The sequence below is a fragment of the Mustelus asterias genome, chromosome 20 (genome assembly GCF_964213995.1).
Source record: "Mustelus asterias chromosome 20, sMusAst1.hap1.1, whole genome shotgun sequence".
NCBI classification, from domain to species: Eukaryota; Metazoa; Chordata; class Chondrichthyes; order Carcharhiniformes; family Triakidae; genus Mustelus; species Mustelus asterias.
Genome location: NC_135820.1, coordinates 47304065 through 47331479, shown reverse-complemented (window position 1 = coordinate 47331479; position 27415 = coordinate 47304065). Strand labels below are relative to the sequence as shown.

The 27415-nt window shown below is 44.4% G+C and overlaps 1 protein-coding gene across 1 annotated transcript in view; it reads right to left on the bottom strand.

Moving 5' to 3' along the window:
• The window catches only part of LOC144508504 (cadherin-4-like), a 650983-nt gene that overhangs the window by 587680 nt on the left and 35888 nt on the right, over positions 1–27415 (bottom strand). The window lies entirely within an intron of this gene.

Here is a 27415-nt window from a genome sequence, read left to right as displayed (position 1 = left end):
GGCTGTTCTCATCAGGCAGATGCTGACATAAAAGAGTTCCCCAATGTCTCTGTCTGCTCAAGAAGACAAAGGACAAAGAGAGAAGAAGACTGCTGCAAGCAGACAGACGAAAGACCACCATGTCCAGCTGCAGAGATTGGCTACATCCACCTGTTTTACTCCAGGATCACTGAACCCCTCTCAACAGTGGAAGGCCCTGATACTTTTTTGTGCATCACATCTAAATTATTGCTTCTTAATAACTTAGTTTAAAATCACCTATGACTTTGATGCCCTTTATGGTTAATCTGTGACTGCCGGATCTAAAACTTACACTGCTACACTATTAAAATAACCTATTGCTTTGGGGTGCACGTATGTTGATGAAGAAGGGGCTGCCAGATTCCACATCAAGTCCCTTGTAATTTATGGGTGACTTTGGCCGTATGTCCTGGACAATACAACTTAGTAAAGTGCACAGCTAGTTATAAACATGCCATGATTTCTCCCAGTTCATAGAGCAGCTTCTAAAACTGTTATGAATTGATTCAGATCCCTGACCTGTCTACAGGGTATGCTCCCTATAACAATAACAGCCCTATTAATATTTTAAGAAGCAATCCCAGAGAGAGGATCAAAGGCAAGGCAGAACATTGTATCAAGAGCAGAAGGACCAAAGTGAAGACAGAAAGAAAGAACAGAGTTCAAGAATGTTACTTAGAATTAAATGATGAAGAGCGAATGACATATATTGACTTAAAATAGCTCCAGCACCTACTTCAACTCACTATTCATGATACTTAACAATGTCTATGGAAAAGACAGTGGAACCAGCCACAGGAAATCGAAGATCTACATCTTCAATGCATCGATATTGGTCTTCTATATGGTGACTGTTTCTTTTCTGCTGGAAAATCGAAGTTGCTAATAATGCTGGAAAAGGGGTAGGAGAGACAGGGAGGGAAATGAGTGTTCACTTGAAAAATCACTTGGCATTCTTCCAACTGGACTTCAAACACCGCACAGCAGCATTTGTGATCTTGATTTGCAGGTGCATCCAGATGAACAATGTGGGCGCTGAGGCCCAAGTTGGAGAACGATGGTTGCCAGAAATATTCAAAATGCAATGGTGGTTGGGGATTAGGAAAAGAAGCTCCAGTCAACAAGTCTTTTCAGTTGGGCGGCACGGTAGCACAGTGGTCAGCACTGCTGCCTCACAGCGCCAGAGACCCGGGCTCGATTCCCGACTTGGGTCACTGTCTGTGTGGAGTCTACATGTTCTCCCTGTATCAGCTTGAGTTTCCTCCGGCTGCTCCGGTTTCCTCCCACAGTCAAAAGATGTGTAGGTTAGGTGGATTGGCCATGATAAATTGCCCCTTATTGTCATGGGGATTAGAAGGTAAACACATGGGGTTGCGGGGATAGGGCCTGGGTGGGATTGTCATCGTTACAGGCTCGATGGGCCGAATGGCCGCCTTCTGCATTAGGGATTCTATCTACTCGACTCATTCACTAATTTAAAGAAGCAGAAGGTACCAATGCTGATAAATTGCTGAAATATTTCCTATATTCGTCAGTCAATTTAAAATGAATTCTACAAATGCAACCATGGATAACTATGTAACCTTCTAAATCTGTGCAGGAAAGACAAACTACATATGGCCAAGTAGAAACAATGAATATGTTAAAAAAAACACTGGTATAGCTGAAGATTGTAATTTTCAAGTTTTGAAACAAAGACCATATCTGATAAAATATCAACTTGGGACCTGTGTAAAAGAACACTTGGCAGTTCATTAGTGCAAGCTTTTGATGTGCTACAACACATAACAGCTGGTTTTCTTTTCCTGACTTACCTCGTCAGCGAGTTTAACTCCCACTGCAACGTGAACTATCTGATACTGATCCAGTAAACTAGATGCTTGGGGAGGGTACAGCAGGAAGAGTAGAATCCAAGCGAATGACTTACAAAATGGTTGTACCACACTGACTCTCAGCCTTACTCTCATGTCTTTTGCATCAGGAGCATCTTTTGACAAGAGTTGTAAAGACAATAAAAGCAATGTAATTCAATAGGAAAAAAAACACGTTACTGGATGACAGGTTTGAGTATTTAATGTAATGCAGCATAAAAATTGGCAAAGGTATCCCAAATTCGGACAAGAAACTTTTGAGTGCAAGTGAAGAATTGCTGGAGATTATTTACATTTATTTTCCTCAAATGGAAATCCTGATCCAAACACAAATACTGATGAAGAGAATAGTTTGATGAAAGCACAAAAATCAATTTCTATTGCTTCAAATTTGATATTGAAAAATATACAGAAATTCAAAAGGGAATTTGTTACAGCAATAGCACCCTGAGCACCCAACCAGGAGTTCTGTGAATTAGTTTAAAATTTAAAGATAATTTAGAAGCCTGAAAATCATATGCTCATTATTTTGGAGAACATTAAAAACAGAATGTTGATGTGCTTTGGGCATCTGGTGCTTGTTTTAGTCACTTCCCAAACTAAGTTAGCAACACAGAATTTACATTTAACCTAGTCCTTTCCAACCACATTAGTTAACTATAAATTTAGAAGAATAACTCTTCTATCCCAGTGCTTTATTCCTTTCTCAGCAATCATCTTCACAGCATACAACAGCTAGAGAGGCACTCTTGCATCAAGCTTGTCCAGAATTCCAAGAACGCATACTGCACAAGCCTATCCTTCCTTGTCAAGTATTAACAGAAGGTAATACAAATGAAGCCACATTAAAAGAAACATGAATTCCAAATTCTTTAATCTCTGTTTAAATGTAGGTAGTGGAGAGAAAATATATCATTTAGTGCGATCTCCAATTGAATCCCAATACTGAGAAGTTACATGTGTAACAGTGCCATCTAGGTATATACACTGCAACTCCCAAGTAGCCCTATCATCACCACACAACCCCCCCTCCACCACCTACTCCCTCAATCCATCCCCAACCCCCACAAAAATCAGATTTGGATAGAGCAAGGGAAATGAGGGTGGGTAGGGAGTAGCAGTATGAACTAAAGATTCCAAAGCTTGTGTACAAAAGAGAAAGTGCAAAAAGTGGAAGTGGTTTGGGTAGCTCGAAGGATTTAGAAGAGAATAGCTGATCTATAAAGCTGCTTAATATGCAGATTGCTGAAGGGAGGAAAGGAAGTGTAGACAATGAGAGAATTTTGTAGAAATAACAGGACCATTATATTGGGTGGCTTTAATTATCAAAAGCAAGACAGGAGTAAAAATAACGGCGGACAGAGTACCCTTCATCATCCAGTACTTCTCCGGAGCGGAGAAGTTACGACATCTTCTCCGGAGCCTTCAACATGTCATCGATGAAGACGAACATCTCGCCAAGGCCATCCCCACACCTCCACTACTTGCCTTCAAATAACCGCGCAACCTCAAACAGACCATTGTACGCAGCAAACTACCCAGCCTTCAGGAGAACAGTGATCACAACACCACACAACCCTGCCACAGCAACCTCTGCAAGACATGCCAGATCATCGACACGGATGCCATCATCTCACGTGAGAACACCATCTACCAGGTACACGGTGCCTACTCTTGTGACTCGGCCAACATTGTCTATCTGATACGCTGCAGGAAAGGATGTCCCGAGGCATGGTACATTGGGGAGACCATGCAGACACTATGACAATGGATGAATGGACACTGCTCAACAATCACCAGGCAGGAGTGTTACCTTCCTGTCGGGGAACACTTCAGCAGTCAAGGGTATTCAGCCTCTGATCTTCGGGTAAGCGTTCTCCAAGGCAGCCTTCACGACACACGACAACGCAGAATCGCTGAGCAGAAACTGATAGCCAAGTTCCGCACACATGAGGACAGCCTCAACCGGGATCTTGGGTTCATGTCACACTATCTGTAACCCCCACAACTTGCCTGGACTTGCAAAATCTCACTAACTGTCCTGGCTGGAGACAATTCACACCTCTTTAACCTGTGCTTGTACCTCTCGCCACTCACATTATCTGCACCTGTAAAGACTTGATTACCTGTTAAGACTCGCATTCCAACCATTATCTTGTAATTGAGTTTGTGTCTATATATGCCCTGTTTGTGAACCAAATCCTGCACTCACCTGATGAAGGGCAGTGCTCCGAAAGCTCGTGCTACCAAATAAACCTGTTGGACTTTAACCTGGTATTGTGAGACTACTTACTATGCCTACCCCAGTCCAACACTGGCAACTCCACATCTTAAAAATAATGTAAGTGAGAAAGTAGGAAAAGTTTAATCCAATGTGTTCAGGACTGTTCTTTTATTTAAACAAAGGAGGCAGCACTGAGTTTAAATCTGTGAATTAAATGGGCTGGATTTTCACAGTGTCGGGGAGACTCTGTGGAGGTGAGAAAATGGAAGCCGGGACCCTATTCTGGGATTCCCCCCAATTTTCAACAGTGCGGATTACGGGTATGGGGGTAGAGTGGGCCGTGAGCCACACTACCCCCGCACCCAGTTCTGGCTGACTCCAGAGTTTCGGTTCTGGCTGATTCCATACCATTGATAGGTATTGCCCCATTCCCCTGCAATTTCCAAGGACCAGGGCCAGCTTTTAAAAGACTTATGGTTCATGATTCCTCAGAGGGGTCGTGAACCATAGACTGGAAGAGGAAACCTTTTTAAAGGCAAGTTCAGAAGGTATTAACCATGTCCTCCCATATTAAGCTATGCCCATCGACCCATGACACCTCATATACTTCATGTCAAGCTATGGCACTTCCATCCAATGGCACTGTATTCCAGTGGCTATAGAGTATAGACTATAGTGAATTGACTACAGACTATGGACTATTGATAGAGACTATAGTGCATTGGTGGTTATCATTCAAAATTCTATAATTCTGCTGAAATTCCTGTAGACTGGAAAGTAGCAAATGTAATCCCACTATTTAAAAAGGGGGCAAAGAAAAAACTGAGAATGGCAGACCTGTTAGTTTGACATCAGGAATAGGGAAAATGTTATAATCTATTTTAAAGGATGTGATAACTGGACACTTGGAAAATAACGATACAGTTGGGCAGAGTCAACATGGATTTATGAAAGGGAAATCAGTTTGAGAAACCTATTGGAGGATGTTACTTGTAGCATAGTAAAAGGAAAACCACTGGATGTGGTTCCTTTGGATTTTTCAGAAGGATTTTGATGGGGTCCCACACAGGAGGTTCGTAAACAAATTAGAGCACATGGGATCAGGGTAATATACCGCTGTGGATTTCAAATTGGCTAACAAACAGAAACAAAGAGTAGGAACAATGGGTCATTCTCAGGATAACAGGTTGTTACTAGTGGGGTACCGCAAGGATCAATGCTAAGTCCACAGCTGTTCACAATCTATATAAATGATATGTGGAGATCAAATGTGATATTTCCAAATTTGCTGATGACATAAAACCAGATGTGATTGTGCATTGTGAGGAGGATGCAAGGAGGCTTCAAGGGGATTTGGACAGACTAAGTGAAAGGCAAAAATGTGGCAGATGGAATATAATGTGAAAAAGTGTGAAGTTATCCACTTGGGTAGAAAAACAACAAAAAGGCAGAGGCCGGAATCTTACCACCGTTCACACTGGTGGGGTTTTCACAACTCACCGCGGTGAACAGAGATTTGAGTGGCAGCCAAATTCTCCGACTTCGCTGCAGCGGGAGCATGGTGTAAACGGCCGGTAAGATCGCACACAGAGTATTTCTTAAATGCTGAGATGTTGGAAAATATTGATGTTCTCAGGGACCTGGGTGTCTTTGTTTACTAGAAGTTAGCATGTATGTGCGGCAAAGTAAATAGTATGTTGGCCTTCATCGTGAAGGGACTTCACTACAGGAGTAATGCCTCCTTGCTGTAATTGTATAGAGTCTTGGTGAGAAGACATTTGGAATGTTGTGCACAGTTTTGATCTATCTAAGGAAGAATGTATTTGTCGTAGAGGGAGTGCAGCAGTGTTTCACCAGACTAATCCCTTGGACAGCGAGATGGTCTGATCAGGATGGATTGAGGAAACAGGTCTGTATTCTCTAGGGTTTTGATGAGAGGTGATCTCATTGAAACGTACAAAATTCTTACAGGGCATGGTAGGATAGATGTGAATGGGGTGCTTCCCCTGTCTGGTGAGTCTAGAACCAGGGGGATACAGTCTCAGACAAAGGGGCAGGCTGTTTAAGACTGAGATGTGGGGAATTTCTTCACTCAGGAGGTGGCAAATCTTTGGAATTCTCTACCCCAGAGGGCTGTGGAAGCTCAGTCACTGGGTATGCTCAAGTTGAAGTCGATAGAATTCCAGATAGTAATAACACCAAGAGGATTGTGGGAAAAATGGTGTAAAAGGTAGATGATCAGTTATGATATGTCTGAAGCACGTGTGTTGAATGCCCGACACCTGTTCCTATTTCCTATGTTCCATGCCCATTCACTGCTATACACTTTGTGCAAAGCCAATCAATCCTATAGTAACAAAAGGATGTGTGAAAACATTTTTAAAAAATCATTCATTCATAATGTTTTGCTTTCTTAAAAAATCACCTTCCACTGCAACTCCATAAAAGCATCAATCATCCAAATCTTTGAATGCATCAACAGCAGACATTGCAAGGGACATTGCAGACGGTTGCACAATGGTTAGCACTGCTGCCTCACAGCATCAGGGACCTGGGTTCGATTCCCAGCTTGGGTCACTGTCTGTGTGGAGTTTGCACATTCTCCCCATGTCTGCATGGGTTTCCTCCGGGTGCTCCGGTTTCCTCCCACAGTCTGAAAGATGTGCTGGTTAGGTACGTTGACCTGAACAGGTGCCGGAGTATGGCATCTCGGGGAATTTCACAGTAACTTCATTGCAGTGTTAATGTAAGCCTTACTTGTGACTAATAAATAAAACTTTAACTTTAAGCACTTGACAAATCTTTATCTTGTATAAATAAACATTGTTCAATTGACAGAATAGATCACACAGAGTAAGAGCGCTCAATTAACCAATGTTTTCCATGAGGTGCAGCTGTTCCAACAGACTAATGGATGTTTGGGCTCTCAGCCAAGCCCCATTATGAATTCATTTGCAGAAATACTATAAAGAATACAGGTTAAATCGTGGAACATTTTCGAAACACGAAGAGGAAAAATAGTTAAAGGGCAAGGCCAGTTGGAGGTGAAAAAGAAATCTATTCAACGAGGATGAAAAGATTACCGAATTCTAAATTAATTAGGTGCAACCCTTGGCAGATCACCTTCCCTAACATGTCCCACCATCTGGGAATTTTACCAATAGTATCTAAGGGATTGAATAATTTTCCAGCCTTAAGGAGACAGGAAGTGAATTTGAATGCGTCAATGTCCCATTAAGGGCCATTTTACCAGGCCATCAGTATTTTGCTAACAGGAGGTTGGAATTCTGAGCGTGGATAAGCCTGTATGAAGATGTTCAACCTGGATTCCACTGTGGATTGGGAATTTTCAGACAGAGTATTCCTAATTGCGATATAATGTGTGCCACATGTGGTGAAAGGATGTCTCTTTTCTTGAGACAATGAGAATGCAGGAGGTGGAACCAGACAAAAATCACATATAACTAGAACTAATTCAGATATTACATCATCTAGTACAGAACTGCATTCATGGATCGCACGCAACAAGTGAGGAATGAATCGGGATAAGTTTCCAACCATACTGAAGCCTGTCAAGATTACACAGCTTCAGGCCTGTTTTAAGATTTGCACAGCAATTGTTTGTCTGAATGATCAGTGACATTGTATGATATATTCTAAACAAAAGTAAATAAAGATATTGGGATAAGAGGGAGAAAGGATGATGAAAAAGTGTCCTTATAGTATTGAAATTTTAACTGCAGATCATTGCAGATTACCAGACAAAATGACTCCCATTACATATTAACATTCCTGAATGATTAAGCGTTAATCTCTGAAGCGCACCTTTAACATCTGGTTTTAATTGTCTCTTGTGTGTTACTGGTGCCAGATTAAGTAATAAATTCTATTTTGCACAGGCTATTTTGGGATCAATGCATGTTGTTACAAATGCGCTTGCAGAGTGAGTACCTTCCTCTGCTACAAGTATTTACCATTCGCTGTGGTAAAGTGCTCCAAAAACCTTGAGAATAGAGAAATAGCTCCTACTCTCTCCCTAGCCTTAAGTGTAAAGTTAAAAATGATGGCCTCTGTCTCATTACGAGCATCCCAAACAGAGAAAATAGTCTTTCCTTATTCAGACTGTCCAAACTGTTCATGTTTTTTAAGTGTCTATTTTAAATATTTTCTTAGTCTTTTCAGTTTGAATGGAAATGGTCTCATTGGGCCCGATTTTACCAAAACTTCACGCCCATCACGGTAAAGTCGGGTATTGGGCCTATACCGCGATCTGCACCCGATTCCGAGCAGATCGCGGCTTTACCGACACCCGATTCGGGCGCGGGTCCGGCCCATGCCTGAATCGGGCGGCCCGACGATTTAAATGCATTAGCATGCATTTAAATCAACTTAATGAACCGCGCGGCCAATCCTACCGCCAAATCCCACTTTACCGTCTTCTGGCCCGTTCCGGATCCGCGCTTATAGCAACCTGCAGAATAAAAGTCCGAAGCGGATTTCTATTCTGCAGGGGAACCTCCAAACCCCTCTCTGCCCCTGTGAAGTCACCATCCTCCTCGACCATCCTTCGCGGACCACCCCCCGCTAACCACCCCGATGGACCCCCCCCCCCGGATCAGACCCCCTGGGAGGCAGGCCCCCCCCCCCACAGAGCACACCCCCAACCCACCTCAATCACTGGTCTCCCTCCACCATCCTTCCGTTAGCAAGATAAGCGGTATGTTCCTCAGCTAGATCCACTTTGGTCAACACAAAGATGGTCCTTCTGCCTTGTGGGTCCATCTGGCTCACCAAGTCAGTTACAATACTGCGTTCAGCATCTACTGAACCATCTTGGATACAAAGGATAATGAATGGTACTGGTCGATCTTCCTGGTTCTATCAGTACTGTAACATCAGGAATGGCTGCCAACACCAAGGATATAATTTTTAGCATAAGCAAGGCTTACATGCAGAACCCTAATGCCATAATTCTTTGTATCCAAGATGGTTGAGTAGATGCTGAACGTAGTATTGTAACTGACTTGGTGAGCCAGATGGACCCGTCACACCCCCCCCCCCGCACTCCTCCCCCCCCCCACACTCCTCCCCCCGCACTTCTCCCCTGCCCCCCCCCCGCGAGGGTGTTCTGGGTCCCGCCCCCTCTCCTCCTCCCACCCTCCCCGCCCCCCAGAGGGTGATCTGGGTCCCGCCCCCTCTCCTCCTCCCACCCACCGCGCCCCACCCCCCCCCCCCCCCCCCCCAACAAGACGATCTGGGTCAGAGAGCCGCTCTCTGCTTTTTCCTCCCCGCCCAGGCGTGCTGCTTCGGACTTCTTTTTGAACTGCGCATGCGCAGTTCAGAGCTCCGATCGTTCTGACAGTGCTAAGCCCCGCCCACAGCGCGAATCAGACCGGAGCCAGCAAAACGCGTATGGGCGCGCTGGAAAGAGGATTCCAGCCTCGGATTTATTTGATGCCCAGATTCGGCACTTAGACTCAAAATGGTAAAATTAGGCCCATTATCTTTAGACTCACCCCTAAGTTTTTCCACCTGGTCTCATTCCGTGAATTTATACTGTACTCTCTTAAGCATTTAAGGTCTATGCAATCTCTGGTACATAAAACTATGCACAGAATCCAGACCAATATTTTGTACAGTCGCATTACTTGCGACTTGTGCCAAAGTTGCTGCATGGGCAGAAGCTACCTGATATCTGGGTCTGAATGCTGCAGTGAAGATTCAGATGCATGGTTCGACCCACAATTGCTGTCCTGCAGTCTCAGCTTACTGCACCATGGCTGTAGATCTCAATACTCACAAGGGTCTTGTAGACACTGATAGCAGTCCAGCAATCTCTCCTTCAGCAAATTATTACAACTGCTGGGGTGGCAATACGGGGGATGGCAAGGGCACCATGGAGCATGAACCTGTTGCCCTCTCTCACAATGACAACATTCATGCTCCCTGGTGTCTTTGCAGTTGCTTCTCCACTAGCCCAGGCTGCTACCAATCATGCCTGAAGCTGGACCTTTAAGGCAGAGAATTGTGTGTTGTTATCTTCCCCAAGCCATCTGCAGTTTCTGCCAGTGAAAGTCAGAAGCCTCCCACCGGCAATGTTGCAGCCACTGGAATAGAACTGTGTAGGAGTGCTAGGACAAACAAACCACCCACAAGTCAGACACGTAAGGGACGAATAGTTCATTTTTGTTTCTATAATTGGGTGTGTAGTTTAATAAATTGATAAAAATGTTGGTGACATTTATTGCATTATATTGGTCTTGAATACACTGTAATAGGATACCACAGATAATGCGTAAAACCATGTTTTATCTTTAACTGCCATTGGCATCTCTGGTTAGACCAGAATTTATTACCCATACCTATTTGCCCTCCAGAACTGGTTGTGAACCACATCTGGAACACTCACAGCACTGTTAGGGAGGGAGTTCCAAGATTTTAACCCAGTGACAGTGAAGAAACAGCAATGTAGTTCCAAGTCAGGATGGTGTGTGGGCTTGGTGGGGAACTTAAAGATGATGTTCCCATCCATCTGCTGTACTTGCCCTTCCGGGTGGTAGAGTCTGCAGATTTGAACAGTCCTGTCAAAGGAGCCTTGGTGAGTTGCTGTCATGCATCTTGTGAATGGTTCACACTGTTGCCACTGTATGTTGGTGGTGAATTGCGTGAATATTAAAGGGTGTTGCTTCGGGTGCTAATCAAGCAGACTGCTTTGGCCTGGACACTGTTGAACCTCTGGAGTGTTGTAGGAGCTGCACTCATCCAGGCAAGTGGAGAATATTCCATCATACCCCTGAGGTGTGCCTTGTGGATGCTGGACAGGTTTAGAGGATGTGGAGATGCCGGTACCGGTTGGACTAGGGTAAACACAGTAAGAAGTTTAACAACACCAGGTTAAAGTCCAACAGGTTTATTTGGTAGCAAAAGCCACAAGCTTTCGGAGCCTTAAGCTCCTTCTTCAGGTGAGTGGGAGTTTCCCACTCACCTGAAGAAGGAGCTTAAGGCTCCGAAAGCTTGTGGCTTTTGCTACCAAATAAACCTGTTGGACTTTAACCTGGTGTTGTTAAACTTCTTACCAGGTTTAGAGGAGTCAGGAGGTGAGTTATTGCCCTCAGAATTCCCAGCCTCTGACCTGCTCTTGTAGCCATAGTATTTATGTGGCTAGTTCAGTTCAGTTTTTCGTCAATGGTAACTCCCAGAATGTTGATGGGGGGGGATTCAGTGATGATAATACATTGAATGTCAAGAGGAAATGATTAGATTCTCTCTTGTTGGAGATGGCCATTGCCTGGGACTTGGGTGACATGAATATTATTTGCTACTTATCAACACAAGTCTGAATATTGTCCAAATCTTTCTGCATATGGAAATAGACCACTTCAAGACCAGAACAGTTGTGAATGGTGAACATTTTGCTGATGACTACACTTATCCACTTCTGACCTTAAGGTGGAGGGAATGTTATTGATGAAGCAGCTGAAGATGGTTGGGCTGAGGACAGGCCCCTGAGGAACTCCTGCAGTGACATTCTGAAACAGAGGATTGACATCCAACAACCACACCCATCTTCCTTTATGCCAGGTATGACTCCAACCATAGACTTTCCTTCTTGATTCCCTCTGACTTCAATTTTGCAAGGGCTGCTTGATACTGTACTTGGTCAAATGTAGCCTTGATGTCAAGGGCAGTCACTCTCACCTCATCTCTGGACTTCTGGACTCTTTTGTCCATGTTTGGACCAAGATTACAATGAAGTCAGGAGCTGGGTCGCCCTATGCAGAACCCAAACTGAGTGGTAGTGAATAAGTTATTGCTGTGTAAGTGCTCCTTGATAGTGTTGATGATGACACCTTACTGATGATTGAGAGTAGACTGATGGGGCGGTAATTGGCCGGGTTGGATTAATTCTGCTTTTTGTGGACACGACATACCTGGGTAATTTTCCACATCGGGTAGATACCAGTGTTGTAGATGTATTGGAACAATTTGGCCCACAAGTCTTCAGTGCTATTGTTGGAACGTTGTCAGGGCCCATAGACTAGGCAGTATTGAGTGCCTTCAGCCATTTCTTGATATCACGTGGAGTGGATTGCATTGGCTTAAAACTGACATCTGTGATGTTGGGATCTTTTGTCTGAAGATGGTTACAAGTGCTTCAGCCTTGTCTTTTGCACTCATATCCTAGATTCCCCCATCGTTGAGGATGGAGATATTTGTGGAGCTGCCTCCTCTTGTTAGTTGTTTAATTGCCCACCACCATTCATGACCGGATGGAACAGAACTACAGATCTGGGCCAGGATTCTCTCAAAAAAATTCTAAGTCCCAAATTCGTGTGAAAACGGGAGTAACTCTCGCTGTTCTTTTTAAAACATGATTTTCAGAATGAATCTCCCGCACTCTGAGCACTGCAGAGTGACCTTGCGTGATTCACTCTGAAAATCTGGTGGTGGGACCAATTCCCGCCCGAGAGGCTAGTCGCTGAGCATGTGCTGATCTGTCAGCACCAAGGTCGGCTCATGCACAGTGACCCCGCATTGCCGGCCTCCCAATCGCTGGCAAGTTCGATCACTGGCCAGACTTGCAACCCCCAATCACTGGCCAGCCCGACTCCCCCATTGCTGGCCTCCCAGACCTCTGCGGACAAGCCCCAAATCCTCCCTCCGCCCACCTGGATGGCCAGCCCCAATCGCCGTTCTTCCTCCCTCTGCCAGCAATCCCTGTGAGGAGTGACAGTGGGATGCCCCCAAACCCGACCTTTCGCCCCCTCATAGGCTCACCCCCAAGTAGGTCCCACCTCCATGGCACTGCCCAATGCCCAGAGGGCACTGCCAAGGTGCCCCTTGGGCATTGCTAGTTTGCTCCTTGGGCGGTGCCATGGGGCCAGGCTGGCACTGACCAAGGGGCATACCCCCTTACCCCCAACCTCCGAGGGGGGCCTCAATGGCTTCTGTTCTCTCCAGCAGGGTTGGATCGCCCCTGTTCCCCGTTAGTGGGGAGCTGTTGTAAGCCCTGCTGGAGGGAAACACTCCTGGAGAGAGACATCAGCGGAGGCCACTTCAAAACTCTTTTGTCCATGTTTGGACCAAGATTACAATGAAGTCAGGTGCTGGGTCGCCCTATGCAGAACCCAAACTGAGCGCTAGTGAATAAGTTATTGCAGCGTAAGTGCTCCTTGATAGTGTTGATGTTGGCACCTTACTGATGATTGAGAGTAGACTGATGGGGCAGTAATTGGCCGGGTTGGATTAATTCTGCTTTTTGTGGTCAGGACATACCTGGGAAATGGCCTCCGTTGACGTCTCCCAGCCCACTGCGCTACTAGAGCATTGCAATGAGCTGGAAGAATCACCCCCCCTCCGATCTGTTGAAGGATGGTGATGAAGGGATTCCATTCTAAGGGCACTGAAATCTAAGTAGAAATTCATGGGCAGCCTATCTAGAACAAAGGCACCCCATGTGCCTCATAGAAAAATCATAGAATCCCTACAATGCAGAAGGAGGCCATTCAGCCCATTGAGTCTGCACCAACAACAATTCCACCAAGGTCCTACCCCCGTAACCCCACATATTTACCCTACTAATCCCCCTGACACTAAGCGGCAATTTAGCACGGCCAATCCACCTAACCTGCACATCTTTGGCCTGAGAGAGGAAACCAGAGCACCCAGAGGAAACCAACGCAGACACGGAGGGAACATGCAAACTCCTCCTCCATTCATGTAGAGTGTCCCACTCCCCTGCCTCTGCTCCATCTTGTGGTAGTGCAGACCCAGGGGCACTGTAACCATAGTCCCCATACTTGTTGACTTCACCTCGACAGGTTGCCAAATTCTCTCCCCTGCAGCAACATTCCCTTTCAAAACCAGCAATTAAACACAATAGTTTCAAAAATACTCTGCAATACTTTGGCAAATAGCATCTTATCTAAATCAACTCACTTGCAAATTGGGTGGCTAGACCAAATAATATTTGTGGGAATGCATGTTCTTTAATTAATGGAACGCACAAGTGTTCAGTGGACCTGCGCAGTCCAAGTTTCCAAGAAAACTATCCGTGAAAGCAGCCCGATTGAATGTTTGTTGTGCCAATCTGGTTAGTTCGGACACATCCGGTTCAGCCACAGCAAGCCCACACTTGCACCTTTTCCCAGCACTGGATGCCATGCAGCCTGCACTGGAAGCAAACTTCAAGGCCGGGAGTTTGCAGTCTCACTCGTCCCAAAACTGTAAAATCCTGCCCGAGGTCGATGGACCTTCCCATTGTCTACCCCTCACCTGCTCCAATTCCCATGGCAGGCGGGACGGTAAAATTCTGGAGGGCGTCACGGTGGCACAGTGGTTAGCACAGCTGCCTCACAGCGCCATGGAACTGGTTCGATTCCTGGCTTGGGTCACTGTCTGTGTGGAGTTTGCATGTTCTCCCCGTGTCTGCGTGGGTTTCCTCCGGGTACCCTGGTTTTCTCCCACAGTCCAAAGATATGCGGGTTAGGTGGATTGGCCATGCTAAATTGCCTTTTAGTGTCGGGGGACTAGCTAGGGCAAATGAATGGGGTTACGGTGATAGGGCCTGAGTGGGATTGTGGTAGGTGCAGACTCAATGGGCCAAATGGCCTCCTCCTGCACTGCACAATTCTATGATTCTATGCCATTCTGAAGGCCTTTGATTTCCTCCCCCAATAACCATTGCAGAGCCAAAATACCAGCCCCAAGAGTTTTCAAAAAAATCCTTTCCTCAACTCTCAAACATACTCCATCTCTTCCTTTAGCACACTGATATTCCCAATTTCATCCTTTGTAAAATTCAGCTGATATTCGCATCTCCGTCTTCATTTTTTCAAATTTGAATTGTATTCTTCATCCCAAGCAGTCTACCCTCACTAGGAAAATATTTTACTTGCAATATGCCGAAGCACTTACTTTTACTATGATCTTTTATATTTTTTGGTCGTCTTGTCATATTCCATTTTGCAATGCAATCTCCCGTTTCCCTCCAGACTACATCTCCTATATTACAGATCAAATGATTTGATATCCGACTCTCTTCCTCGAAAGACATTGGGAGCGGAGTCTTTGAATATTTTTAAGGCAGAGGCAAATTGATTTTTGATTAGCAATGGGATGGAGGGTTATCGGGGGTAGGCAAGAATATAGGGTTGAGGTTACAATCAGATTAGCCATGATGTTATTGAATGGTGGGGACTGAATGGCCTACCCCAGCTCCTAATTTGTATCTTCATTTATAATTTTATTAACTGCCTACTTTTAAGATTCAGTTTTGTTTGAACTTCACTAATTCTTCATGAAACTCTATTCTGCTTTTTCACTGTGTGCATTTTTATTCTTATCTAGTTCACATTTGAAAATTTCCCACTGCTGATCCATCAACCTGTTTGCTAAATGGATGATTTTAACGTGGCCCACATTACAGAGACCGGACAGCTTTGTGGTTAAATGACCCTGGGAGATTGATGTCGCTCCCTTCCTGCAGTATTCCATTTTAAACTTTTCTTTGAAGAAAGCAGACAGATTCAGTTAAGCACCACCTAGATTTTAAAAATTTCACCCATGTTTTCAAACCCCTCCATGTCCTCACCCCTCCCCATCTTCAGAGTCTCCTCCAACCCTGAGATACCTGTGTTCAAAACTTCAGGTCTCTTGAACATCCCAGTTTTAAAATCACTCCACCATGCTTTCAATGACCAAGGCTATAGGCTCTAGAATTGCCTCCCTAAACCTCTCTGTACCTCTACTCCTCTATCCTCCTTTAAGATGCTCCTTCAAACCTTCCACATTGACCAAACATTTTGTCTTCTGCTATTTAGGGGCGACACAGTGGCAAGCACTGCTACCAGGGATCCGGGTTCGATTCCTGGCTTGGGCCACTGTCTGTGTGGAGTTTTCACATTCTCTCCGTGTCTGCATGGGTTTCCTCAGGGTGCTCTGGTTTCCTCCCACAGTCTAACAAACATGCAGGAGCGGTTGATTGGCCATGCTAAATTGCCCCTTAGTGTCAGGAGGACTAGCAGGGTAAATACGTGGGGCTACGGGGATTGGGGCTGGATGGGATTGTGGTCGGTGCAGACTCAGTGGGTCGAATGGCCTCCTTCTGCACTGTAGGGATTCTATGGTTCTATTTTATCTGCGTAGATGTGACTCGGAATCAAATTGTGTTTGATATTGCTCCTGAGAAGTGCCCGGGGGATGTTTTACTATGCTAAAGGTGCTATATAAATAAAGTTGTTACCCTAAAGACATTAATGGTAATTAGACCGGGGATACCCTCAGACCACAGACTTTAAATCACTTTATAAGCCGAGCTTTTTGTTAGTGCAGTTATGCCTCCTATCCCCAAGGACAGGGGTTCCAGTGAGCCTAATTTTTGTTTAATGATATATTAGTACCCTAGTTTGCAGAAGAAGAATAAGAAAAGAAAACACAAGTGCACTTTCTCCCAGACATGAGTGAGAATTCAATTACATCAACTAAGGATTTAAAGGACAACTGTTAAAGACCAACCCAATTTTGCTTGATCAAGTATGATTTAGCTCAATTTATACTATCATGAAGGGGGTTATAATGAACACAACAACAAGCTGAAAACAGTGTCGTTAGCTCCCTTTCAAACTGTCAAAGCTTGATCTTAAATTTAGTAAGACAAATACATGAATGTTCATTATTAAGACAAGCCTTGATATCGGTATAAGTCAAGAAGAGCAGCATTAAGATGCATTTGTGCTGATGTACCTTAATATGCAATCAATCATAATTTTCCACACTTCAAAAAAAAAGGCTCTTTACAACACTGCAATCTAAATATAAATAGACAAAGTTTTAGCCATATTGCTCAGAGCAGTTAAGTGGCTCTGTGCACTCCATTTTGTTAAAATGTTGAGTAGCAAGAGCAACAATTTGTGTCAATTATGTTTGAATAATTAAAGAACAAAACTCAGATGTACTTTGCCACAGCTCACCAGGAATCTCTCTGCTTTCAAAGCAGAGTCTCTCGGACTCTCTCTCACAACCTAAAGAGGTAGCTGTTGGAGCTGAGAAAACAATTCCTGTGGTGAGGACAACCCTGTTATCGTACTGACGGAGAGGAAAGAGGTGAGAGTGTAGTGTAAGGGTATTTCTGGCATACATAGGATTAATGTGGGACTGAGTACAGGACCACCTACATACTGATGTAAGACAGCATGGGACCTTCAGCCAGTGTTTGTTGAGTATTGGATAGAGCTGTGTGTACCAGTAAGCATGGAGACCGTTCCTAGCTTGTATGCTTTACTGTATATTTGTAAATAGTTCTAAGAGTCAACAGAGACTTACACTGAACCTACATACAACTACGAAGACTTTTTCAGACTGACCGAATGGTAACCAGCACCCGACAACAGACAGTATGTGCAGGAATTGGGACAGGCACAGTTGAGAGCATTGTCAACCTCTCTGTGGGGTTAGTGGGATGGAGGGGTGCTGTTAATTCTTGGTTGAAGGAAAAGGAAGACATATCAGATGCGCTAGTACAGATGGGTGCATCATCAGAACAAAATGACAGCGACAGGAAAACTGGGAGAATGGAATGGAGTCCTTACAGGGAGCAGAGTGCGAGGAACTGTAGACGAGGTAGCAGTAGGAGTCAGTGGGCTTACATTGAATTATAGTTGATAGCCTTTCCCCTGGTAAAGGAGATAGAGAAGTCAAGGAAGGAATGTGAAGAGTCTGAGATGGGTCATATGAAGGAAAGAAGAGTGGAAATTGAAAACAAATTTGATATTTTTTCGAGTTAAAGAGAGAGCAGGAAACAGCATCAATGCAGACATCAACATACTGGAAAAAGAGACGACCTGATTAGGACTGGAACAAATAATGTTCCACAGATGTTCCACAAAAAAGGCAGGGATAGCTAGGATCCATACAAGTGCAGCAATACCTTCTATCTGGAAGAAGTGAACTCCATTCAAATACAGAAGTCTTGACGCAGGTGGGAAGAAACTGGATATGGGCAGAAACAATAGAGGCAAGATAAGAAAAAACAGTTCAGTGGTGCCGGAACAGTGTGGAACAACTGGTCTATCAAGGTAGTGTCCATGTTTATGGATGTTGGGAAGTGAGTAGAAACAGGCTGTTGGGGTTGGGGAACAATGAGATTGGAAGTCATGGAGGGAAGATCTCCAGCAGTGAGATGAGATCAGTGAAGAACTTGGAGATCGTGTTGATGTCCATTGGTGAGATTGTGGTCCAGGGGAAATAAGAGGAGAATTTGTTCTAAAAGTAAGCAGAAAGGACGGGCTCTTGATCCTGTCGACCTAGTTCGTCTGTGTCCCTGCAGGGTTGGCAACCCCACGGGGAGGGGGGATACTGCTAAGCCAGGTCATAAACCATGAGAAAACCTCAACATGGAGGCACCCCCACTAGTCAAAAGAGGAGAGCTGCACGGAAGACTCCCAATGCCACAACGAACAACAGGATCAAGGAGAAATCCATCCATAGGATTAGACATGGCCACAATTCTGGCCTTTCATTCACATGGCCACAACATTGAGATATGGGAGGGGGGTCGATTCTCCCAAGGAGACATCAGCTCAGGCCATTTCGCGGGCTTCCCGTTGGGCGCCAGGGCCAGGTTTTCCAGAGTGATCAGCTTCGCGCTGGAAATTGGCACGGCGCTGATTACCATAAGGAAATCTGGTTTAACGTTCCATTAGCAGTGTCTCTCCCACCCCCCCACCCCACCTGCCCCCATCAGGAGTGGTTCCCTCCAGCAGGATTTACAACTGCTCCCAACTAACGGGGAACAGGCGGCCTGACTCCGCTGGAGTGAAGTAAGGATATTGAGGCCTCCCTCCAGGAAGTCAGGGATAAGGGCGGGTGCCCCTTGTGCAGTGCCAGCCTGGCATCTTGGCACTGCCCATCAGGCATTGGGCAATGTCAAGGGGGGGAGTGAGGCCAGAGGGAGGTGGACGATCGGTGGGGGTGCTGGGACCCACTGCCACTCCGCAATCAGGACCGCAGACAGAGCGAGGGAGGACGGCAAGTCAGGGCTAGCCATCTGGGGGAGAGTGGGGGGGTGTGTCGGGGCTGGCCCAGGGAGGTCCAGGAGGTCAGCGATCGGGGAGGGTGGGATGTTGGAGGTGCAGCATTGCGGGGTTGAGGGGCTGACCAGCGGTCGGGCTGGCCAGCAATTATGAGGCTGGAAAAGCAGAGCCACTGCACAAGCACCGATCTCTGCTCTGACAGATCGACGCATGCGCAGTGGCCCGCTCAGAGCTATGCTGCGGCCTCCCAAGTGGGAATAGGCTCCGTCCCCTGACTTGCAGCGGGAATCCCGCTAGAGCACTATGTGATGCACACAATGTCAGAGATTCGCTGTGGAAATCACGCTGAAAAATCAATGGGAGTTACTCCCATTTTATTTCAATGAGTTGATCTCCAAGTATGACAATGGGCATGGGGCATTTCCACCAACGGGAAAGGTCCGATGATCCCACAAAACCATTCCAAATTGGGACCTTAACTCCCCCCGCCTCCCAATTGGCTGCCTACCTCCGTGGAGCATGCAGCTGATCCTGGTACCAGTCTAACACTGGGAAGCTCCCTGGCAATGAAAGTGCATTGCAAAGCCATCCCAACATAGCTCTCCACCCTGATACCAATGGGGAATCCAGCCCATTATATTTATAATAGAAATATGTTTGCAAAATCTTAATTCCCAAATTGATGCATGATCTTAACCATCTTAATTAAAAACGAGAGGAAGCAACTAGCCTTGAACATAATGTTTACTCTTGACATTGAACAGTAATCAGTTATTCGGTCCATCAGCACTAATTATGTAAAGACCTGGAGTCCTGTCCCCATTTTAGTCTTGCTGAATATTATTTTTCCGGTGGACAATTCTTTCAGAGAAACAAGTGATTGAAGAAGTACAAATGAGAAAAAAAACAGAACAGACCGTTGTCCCAACAAGGATAGAGTTTGATTATTTTGTTCTCCACAAAGCACCTTGTTAATTTCCATTCTTTTTTACTTTTTTCTATTCATTCACAGGATGTGGGCATTGCTGGTTAGTCCAGCATTTATTGCCCATTCCTACTAGCTCTTAAGAAGGTAGTGGGCAGCTGCTTTCTTGAACCACTGCGGTCTGTGTTTTAGGTACACCCACAGTGCTATTAGGGAGTTCCAGGATTTTGACCCAGTGACTGTGGAGGAACGGTGGTATATTTCCAAGTCAGGATGGTGAGTAACTTGGAGGGGAACTTCCAGATGGCAGTGTTCCTCCATACCTGCTGCTCTTTTCCTTAGAGATGATAGTGGTCGTGTGTTTGGAAGGTGCCTACTAAGGAGACTTGGTGAGTTCCTGTCGTGCATCTTATGGATGGTACACATTGCAGCCATTGTTCGTCGGTAGTGGAGGGAGTGAATGTTTGTGAATGGGGTGTTAATCAAGTGGGCTGCTTTGTCTTGGATGGTGACAAGCTTCTTGAATATTGGAGTTGCACTCTTCCAGGCAAGGGGAGACTATTCCATCACTGACTTGTGCCATGTAGACTTTTGGGAGTCAGGAGGTGAGTTACTTACCCCAGATTCCTAGCTTCTGACCTGCTCATAATATTCCTATGGCTAGTCCAATTCAGCTGTTAGTCAATGGTAGCCTCCAGGATGTTGATAGTGGGGAAAATTCAGTGATAGTAATGCCATTGCATGTCAAAGGCCAAGATTCGCTCTTGGTCATTGTCTGGCACTTGTGTGGCGTGAATGTAAACTCGTTAGCCAAGCCTGGATATTGCCCAAGACTTGTTGCATTTGAACATGGACTGTTTCAGTATCTGAGGAGTCATGAGTTGTGCTGAACAACATCCCCACTTCTAATGCTGTAAGGCAGATGATTGATGAAGCATTTGAATATGGTCGGGCTTAGGACACTACCCTGAGGAACTCCTGCAGTGATGTCCTGGAACTGAGATGATTGACCTCCAATGAGCACAACCATCTTTCTTTATGCCGGATGTGACTCTAAACAGTGGAGTGTTTCCCCCCCCCGATTCCCATTGACTGCAGTTTTGCTCGGGCTCCTTGATACCACATTCAAATCAAATGCTGCATTGCGGTCAAAGACAGTCACTCTCACCTCACCCCTGGAGTTCAAGTCTTTTGTCCATTTTTGATCCAAGGCTCCTTTATACTTTGTAATCTTTTTTCCCCTACCAGGAGAAGATAAGTCAGAGATCATGAGAACACCTCAACATGGTGGAACCCAAGAGCTGCGCAGAAGACTCCCAATGCCCACAGGTACATCAATTTATGGACTGTTCCATTCCTGTACCTGGCATAAAGAATTATTTACGAACCTTTCCTTTAATTGTTTTGCTTTTTGTGCTCATTACCATCTCCCCAACTTGTGAAAACAACTCCTCTTATGCATCATCTTACAACTGTTCACAATGTATTTTGTTATCATCCTTCAGAATCTTGAGTGATCAGGTTATTCCTTAACTTCTCGGTTCCAGTAGAAATCACCTGAATTTTTCAAATCTCTCTTCATGACTAAGACTCTTCATACCTAGCAACATCAAAATAATTTAATAATTATCTACTCCTTATAATGTGGAGTCCCAAACTTCACAGTCCCTTACGATCTAAAGTCATGTAAAATTTCAACATAACTTGCAATTTGCACATAAGTGAAATGTTAGAAAGTCAACAAGGACAGAAAAATACCATGAAAAACACTGAATACAGAATTCTCCAGACACAATGTCCAGCCTGAGGAAGACAGGGTCAGAACTTTAAGGATGGTGAGCGAAAGGCACTTACCACCCTGACAGCCAGCACGTAATGCACCACCGCAGACTCTCAGAAGCCCATTGCCATCCAGCCCTCATAAAATTCTACTCACAGACATCTGATGGCTTTGAAGGCACCCAAGATTTTCTGGTGGTTCTCCAAGAACTGTTGGCTCAAAAATGAAAACCTACAACCTAACAATTTGCCAAATGTTAGTTACTTCCATTGTAGTTCAAACAATGATCAGGGTTGCTCCAAATAATTAACCTGTGCTAACTCACATTTATTCCAATACAAGATGTGACTATAGACTAAATCAAACTGACAACGATATAATAGCCAACTATTCACCAGATCTTGTGGACATCTGTATTCATTCAAAATTAGAAAAAAAAGGAAATCAAATGAAAATCATATGACAACTAGGCCAGGCACTTATGCACCCAGAAAAAAGAATTTATGCTCCAAAGATTTGTGTCAGATTTTCAAATTTAACAACATTGTGAACCAGGTCAACAATACTGAAACTACACACACCTACTGGAGGCAGAGTGCCAACAATTGATTGGTGCAGCAGGCCTCACAGCTTAAACCATTTCTGTATTCAGCAAATATGGCAGTATAAGGATATCCAGTCACTTCACTTTGGTGCCACGGAATATGATGTCATTCAAAGGTGGTTTCCAATCTTACATCATTTACTCAGAAGGTTGAAAATGAATGTTGGCAATAAAAGTGGACATATGTTTGTAGGACATTCAGCTGCACTATTTTAACAGAGGTGGTAACCCATTCATTTTAAACAGGTCTTTGTTAAAACAGTGGGCACAATCATGGCAGAAGTGAATGACAACTTGCAACTTCCAGTTTACATTCTTTATTAATATCGGAACATGGAATCTGGTTGGGTGCATTGCTCATGCTCAGTGTTCCCGAACAGGTGCCAGAGTGTGGCAACTAAGGGATTTTCACAGTAACTTCATTGCAATGTTAATAGCCTCCTTGTGACACTAATAAATACAAATAAATAAAATAAACTACAATTACAGAGATGAGCTTTGCTGCATTTTCTACATTGGAAGTGGTTTAGAGATCTACATAATAAAGGAGTTAAAATCTCAATGTAAATTTGAAAACTGCTAGCCAGTAAAAAAATGAAACCAATTAAGACCTTACTTTTCTTCTGAACAAAGGTGCCTGTTTTAAAACAAAGCTTCTGAGTCTTTCGAAAGCTTGAGGTGGAGCTGTTTGGAATGTTTAAACTAACCTGTATAAGTTCTAACCTTCACAGAATCCCTACAGTACAGAAGAAGGTCATTCGGCCCATCAAGTCTGTACTGACCACAATCCCACCAGACTCTATTTCCGTAACCCCGCACATTTACCCTGCTAATGCCCCTGACACTGGAGTCAATTTAGCATGGCCAATCAACCTAACCCACACATCTGTGGATTGTGGGATGAAACCGGAGGAAACCCACGCAGACATGGGGAGAAAGTGCAAATTCCATGCAGACAGTGACCCGAGGCCGGAACTGAACCTGGGTCCCTGGTACTGTGAGGCACCAGTGCTAACCACTGTGCCACCCTTATCAACCTTAACAACAAACCAGCTAGAAACAAAAGTTAAAGGTGCATTAAGTGTAAATTAAACTGCATATGCATTCTGGCAAAAGCACTTGAAAATACATAGTTAAGATAAAGAAAAAACTTGGACGGATCAAATAGGCTCACTTCTTTCTAAATTATTAGGAATTACCCGGAACGCATGAATCAATTCTGACAAGATCTCGCTATCTTCATTAATGTGGCAGATGTTTATTTCTTGATTTAAATTACCTATTGTCATAAAATAAAAAGTGTTTTGCAGTTCTCCCAGTAGACATCATTCATACAATATAAAAGTAATAAAGAGCCTAATAAGCTGAGGGGCATCTCTCTGAAAATTTACTGTGTCCCTGATTTGACCTAGTGTTCTTATATGATGTTGTATACATGAACCACCGCACTCTCTCTTATTCCCATATGATGAGCTAAATGAACTGCGCTTGAACAAACAAGCGGTTAGTTTACACAGGCAGTGAGGATTTAGATTTTCGTCACACAGACGTGAACTATATAATAGCACCTTTAGATGCAAATAAGTTGGCGATTAGCCTAGGGTGTAGAACAATCCCCTAAGCTTTGCATGCAGGCAATGAGAAGGAAACAGTGTGCACATGAAGTACATAATACTCGGATTAGAAATTCCTGCTATGCTAAAATACATTCTGTCGCTCTTTACAAGATTCACTTCTGCATTACCTGGAAACTGTGTTTCTGGGTGGCGTAAATCCACAGCACAAAGATAACCTGCAAGAGCAACCTTTGCTCTGACGTAGGGTCATTTAGACTCGAAATGTTGGCTCCATTCTCTCTCATAGAATCATAGAACCCTACAGTGCAGAAGGAGGCCATTTGGCCCATTGCGTCTGCACTGACCACTGTCCCACCCAGGTCCTATCCCCATAACCCATTTACCCTAGCTAGACCCCTAACACTAAGGGGCAATTTAGCATGGCCAATCCACCTAGCCCGCACATCTTTGGAGTCCACAGATGTTGTCAGACCTGCTGAGATTTTCCAGCATCTTCTGTTTTTGTCTGCAAGAGTAATCTGGTGATAACATCGGAATTCTACTATAATTCATCCATACAAAATGTTATTTTATATTTATTCCCAATTATCCCAAAAAAAAGGCCAGGGTCCGTTTCGTCCCTACTGATCAGTACAAAAGTCTTCCTGATTTGAAATAAAAATAAAACATGTTGGAAACACTCAGCAGGTCAGGCAGCGCCTGTGGAGAGAAAGTGTTAACATTTCAGTTCAATGGTCCTTCTTCAGAATTGAGCAAGTGTGAAAGTGAAAGTTTTGAGGGCAAGGGAGAGAAGGAAGATCAAAAGGGAAGGTTTGCCATGGGGTGGAGGATAGAAGAGATTAAATGACAAAAAGGTTTGTGTTAATGGTAAAGAAACAAAAGTTATGTGTAGATGAGGCGTGAATGGTTAGCAGGCAGCTATCCAAATGTAAAGTGAATAAAGAAACAGAGAAATGAGAAAGGCAAACCGTTTTTTAATGAAATGAAATGGAGGAGGGGTGTAATGATCTACAATTGTTAATCTCAATGTTGAGTTCAGAAGGCTGTAGAGAGCCAAGTCAAAAGATGGGATGCTGTTCCTCCAGTTTGCACTGAGCTTCATTGGAACACTACAGCCGAGGACAGGAAGGTCAGAATGGGAGCCATATGGAGAATTTAGATGACATGCAACAAGAACCCGCTTGTCTTCCCCATTTTTACTTGCTAAAAACTCATTACATCGCGATCACACTTCAGTCCTAATGAAGGGCTGTTGAACTGAAACACTGGGCAGAATTTAAGTGTCATCAAGACGAGAAAACCGGAGCGATCCATACCAGTAATCTGTTTGGTGCGGGCTGGACCGCAATCGCCCCACACTCAGGCATTATTTGAGAGAGCAGTGAGTAGGGTACGAGTTTTGGAAGGGGCCTAAACACACCAGTGAGCCCGGCTGCAAAGTAATCAGGTGCTATTTTGAAAGGATGCCCCAATCTCGCAGTGCACTGGAAGACACATTCCTCTGCTGTGTTTTTTAAATTAATTTGTGAGACATTGGCGCCGCTGGCTGGCCAGCATTTATTGCCCATCCCTGGTTGCCTTGGGGCAATTGAGAGTCAACCACACTACTGTGGCTGTGGAGTCACATGTCGGCCAGACCAGGTAAGGACGGCACATTTTCTTCCCTAAAGGACACTCGTGAACCAGATGGGTTTTCACACAATCGGTAACAGTTACATGTTCATCAGTAGATTCTTAATTCCAGATTTTTTTTTACTGAAGTCAAATTCCACCATCTGCCATCGCAGGATTCGAACCCAGGGCTCAGAATATTAGCTGAGTTTCTGGACTGATAGTTGAGCAATAATTCCATGAGGTCATTGCTTCCCTTTTTCCACTATTTCCGTTTTTCTATCTTAAATTGTTTGTTGGTGTAGCTATTGGTGTTTGAAATTTGGCATTTTTGTGTTAGTTCAAGATGAAAAGTGTTATAGAATTCCTACTGTACAGAAGGAGGCCATTCGGCCCATTGAGCCTGTACTGACCACAATCGCACCCAGGCCCTTTTCCCGTAACCCACATTTACCCTGCTAATTCCCCTGATCCTACGATCAATTTAGTATGGCCAATCAACGTAACCAGCACATCTTTGGACTGTGGGAGGAAACCGGAGCACCGGAGGAAACCCATGCAGAACACAGGGAGAAATACAAACTCCACACGTACCTGAGGCTGGGATTGAACTTGGGACTCTGGCGCTGTGAGGCAGCAGTGCTAACCACTGTGCTACCCCATGGCAACCACATCTTTCTTTTCAGCAAAATAATTCAAATTCATTCTTTCTGTTGGTATGGATTGTTTTTAAGCAAAATATGAACATAAAAGTGTATAAAATACTGATGACAAACACAGACTGAGAATCAAAAATGCAAATATAGCCAAAATTTGATCTTGCACTCGGAATTCAAGGAACAAAATTGTTTGTGTGAATATGAACAAGTTAGAATGCACAACATCTTCCTGGAGTATACCAAGGTTTTTCCAAAATAAAGGTATTTTAATGCAGCGCTGAAATTCCCCTGTACACAGTTGCACATATGCAAATTTGAGCATTCTACAAATACCAATAAAAACATGGGTTTATTTATTGCTAACAAAAGGAGACATGTTGTCAAAACTTTTCATCTTGCACTCATCAGAATAGTTCACAAGACACCAACAGTAAAGGGAACTCATGTTGTGACAATGCAGTAGCAGCATGAGTGGTATTCTTCACTAACAGGATACTGCCATCAAGTTAAATACTCCGACCATTCATGTCAGCATGATTCTGCCATCCTGTTGCAATAAATGGATATTTGACAGAGTGCCAAATTCTCCGTCCTCTCTGGCAGTGACAGCGGGGCATGAACGACCGGAGAATTCTGGCCTATGCCTATCATACAAATGAATAATGTGGTACATGAATTTTAATGCTGATGCGATGCCAGATACATGGCCAGTATCATAGAATCTGTACAGTACAGAAGGAGGCCATTTGGCCCATCGAGTCTGCACCGACCACAATCCCACCCAGGCCCTACTCCCGCAACCTCACACATTTATTCTGCTAATCCCCCTGACACTAGGATCAATTTAATATGGCCAATCAACCTAATCTGCACATCTATGGACTGTGGGAGGAAGCCGGAGCACCCAGAGGAAACCGACGCAGACACGAGGAGAACGTGCAAACTCCACACAGACAGTCACTCGAGGCCGGAATTGAACCCGGGTCCCTAGCAGCAGTGAGGCAGCAGTGCTAACCACTGTGCCACCGTGCTGTCCTAAAATCAGGGCTGGCACAGGGACTGTGATACCATGGTTGTTTAATGTTGATGGCAAATTTAAAAACTTCAATAT